Raw genomic sequence first — 3,344 nt, 5'->3', positions numbered from 1 at the left:
AGGCTTAAAAAAAAAAAAAACAATTTAAAGCGCTTAAGCAGTCGAGGTTCCGTTCTTATTTTAATGCAACATTTTCCTTCTTCCTGGTTGTCTTTGCTGATACATAACATATACCCCAAAAGAAAGGAAAGCTGCCTCTGCAGAGTGATTGCATGCATGCAAAGCGCAGCAATGAACTGAATTACGAGACCCCCCCATGGGATTATCACATACGTGAAGCAGTGACCCTTTTGCCCACCCATATACGTTTGCTGGAAGGGGGCCAGAGCCATTGCTTATGGCAGAGCAATTATCTATTCCAGACAGACCTTACTTATTCCACCCCGCACTGCTGAGGGGGTTCCCTGTAAGTAAGATCTTCTGAAGACATAAATCTTTGGGTGGAAAGGAATATGCAGCGTATGTATATATAACATATTATTATTACATTATATACTACTGTGTATTATACAATATACATATATGATATATATGTACATGCATATATATTTTTATATTTATTTATACACATATGAGTTTAAGCACTTTTTTGGAACCAGATTTTTGGCTTGTTTTCATCCCAAATCCCTCAATATTTCCAGAAAGTGGACTGAATCTCCACAGCAGCCCATGCCGGCAGAGCCCCAGGAACGGAGTTGCTGGTGGGAAGCGGGGGCCCAGCAGCACACATTATTCTATCGCGGGAAATGGTTGTGAAGACAGAGGTACACAGGCTGCCTTCGACAGGGGTTCATCCATCCCTGCCCAGCTGCGCTACCATTAACTTCAAATAACCCTCTGAAATGAGTTTTGTGCTCAGCTCCCAGTCCAGCCCCCTGGTAGGATAGGTTTTCCTCTCCCTAAAGGGTTCTGTCTACCGTCAGATCGTCATTTCCAGACTGACACTGGTTTAAATTATCACCTCTTTTCCAATGTAATCAGTGACGTGTTTAATCCTCAGTGTCCCCCTTCTCTATTTACAGTGACCCAAAAGAGCGTCACTCCGTGCTTTGCAGCTAAGCAACTCCGACAAGATTCAGAGGCAGGTAGAAGGTATCATCTGAAGCGTACTAAACTTGTTTAATATTTAAAACAAGTTGATCAGAAAAGGAACAACTTTATTATATTGAGTAGGATTGGCTTCTGGCAGCTCTGTCAACACAATAAACTGATAATTTATGAAATATAGGCTGTGAATTGTATAATGTACCATATGACGCTGGAGAACACTGTCTTACGCTCTTCACAATATTTAATCACAATGCACTTTTTTTTAGATATTCATTATGATCCAAAGATTGCTGTTATTCATGGATAAGACAATGTTTATTTTTATTATCTCTTCAGCAGATTTGTTACCTCTTATTTTTAGGCAATGACACCGTGACAGTGAGTAGAGTCTAACCAAGCTGGGCCTCCGCTGTAGAAGCTGCTGGGCAAAATGTACATTAAAAGCCCCCCCCTGTCAAGGGGTGGCTTTGGGCAGAAGAAAGGTGGAGCCGGCCTGGTGGGGGAAAGTAAACACGGGGAGACCTGACATGCCAGATCACATTGGGAGGGCAGCGTCACGGAGCCATTAAGCATCAAACGAGTCGCAGAGCCCAGGACGCCTCCAACCCTGCAGCACCTCTGAAAGGCAAGACATCGCAGCTGGATGAGAAGAAGAGGGCTTAGGAGGAGCTGAGGCGAAAGAGGAACAAAACCAAAATCTACACACAATCAAGAGTTATGCTGGAATAAGCACTACTTTTTAATTCAAGAACATTCATTTTCAAGACTGCATTTCCCAACGGAACGTCATGTTATACTTCCTTCCAGCCCAATTTCTTTTGCCTGTAAGACTGGGAGGTGTCCTGCAAGGTCATGGTCCAGCATGTACCGCTCCTCTCATGAAATGACATCTTTCCTTAGTGGTTAACATGAAGATTTTCACAATTTGCAAGGATGGTTATCGAGGTCTCGTGTGCAGGCAGTCAGCAGAGTCAACACGCCGCCAATCCCTGCTACGAACTAGTTACAGTGTCGTAAAAATTACTTTGATTTGTAAAGCTGTTCTTTTAGGGAGAATGATCTATGGATCTATGCTACAAGGGCACAGTACACCTTCGTTCCAGTATAGCTGCATCCACAGTTAAAGACTTTATTCTCACCCCTCTGGCCCAGGTAATTAGCCAATATTTGGGAAAACAACAGAGAAGGGAATCAGATGTATTTGATATGATCCTGTTTATTGCTAAAGATCACGAGGAACTAAGAGCAAGTGCCAAATTCCTTGCTTATATTTTCCAAGTTCAAGCTCCTTCTCGAGATCACGCTAATTTGTTCCCTCATCTGCTCTTCGTTTTCTGGCAGCTTTATGCTTCTCACATAAAACCGTAATCTAGTCAGCGCCTCAGCTTCTTATTTTCTTCAGTTGCAAGAGAAATTCCTTTTATTACTTATGAGTTAGCTTTTGCTCCAGTTTTCTATGCAGCTGCTGTACTGGTTTATGGCTTTTATTCTGTCAGCTGTCATGCTCCATAAAGAAACGTAATTGCTTTTTGTATTCCCCCAGAACGAAGAAGGTCTGCCATGCCCTTCAACCTCAACGCAGTCTCCCAGGTCACCCAGCATTGCCAGTTACCGACATTCTTTTCTTGGGTCTGTATAAGCATTTGATATTGTTTCTCAAAACCACAGTTGGGAGAATTTTGAGAGAATGAAAAATGCCTCATGTTTTGGGACCAAATGGCAGAATAAATCCAGCCTATTACCCACCTCAATGCTGAGCTCACCGGCTATCTGCAGCTGCCACCTGAAATGGTACCTAACGTCAGTGCCTGTCGGTTGCAACCCGGACAGAAGGGCTTGTGTCGAGGGGACCTGTGCAAACACACTGGAGCAGCAAGCAGGTTTACACACAGCTCACCTTGCCCCATCAGATGTACCTTTATTTCTGTTCTCAAGAGGAAAATGCCACACACGATGTGCACAGGAAGCCGCCAAGCAAACCAATGCTTTTTGCATCCTTAAGTAGGAATGACCGCACTCCTGGATGAAACGCTTTCCTTAGCAGAAAGGTTTGACAGTAAGACGGAAATACAAAGATGAGATCTGCAGAGACATTATCTAAATGAGGGTTCACGGAAAAAGGCGCTCGTGTCTCATCTGTGGGCATGTGGGAAGCCTGCAGAGCAACTCAGCTCCTGCGGCGACATCTTCCCTGAAGGCCTGTTGTGAAAGGGGCTTGGGCGCACACCGCAGATCCGCTCAGCCCTCTGAGACCGGCGGCACGGCTGCCGCGCCTCGGAGCCCGCGCTCTGGAGAGGCAGGAGCAGAGGTGGCCGAGGGCAAGGACACGGGCCGGTGTCACACGGCCTCACTCG

This window comes from Pygoscelis adeliae, unplaced genomic scaffold (genome assembly GCF_000699105.1).
Source record: "Pygoscelis adeliae isolate BGI_AS28 unplaced genomic scaffold, ASM69910v1 Scaffold60, whole genome shotgun sequence".
Classification (NCBI taxonomy): Eukaryota; Metazoa; Chordata; class Aves; order Sphenisciformes; family Spheniscidae; genus Pygoscelis; species Pygoscelis adeliae.
The sequence above is the reverse complement of the archived record's forward strand: the minus strand, read 5'-3'. Positions refer to the sequence as shown.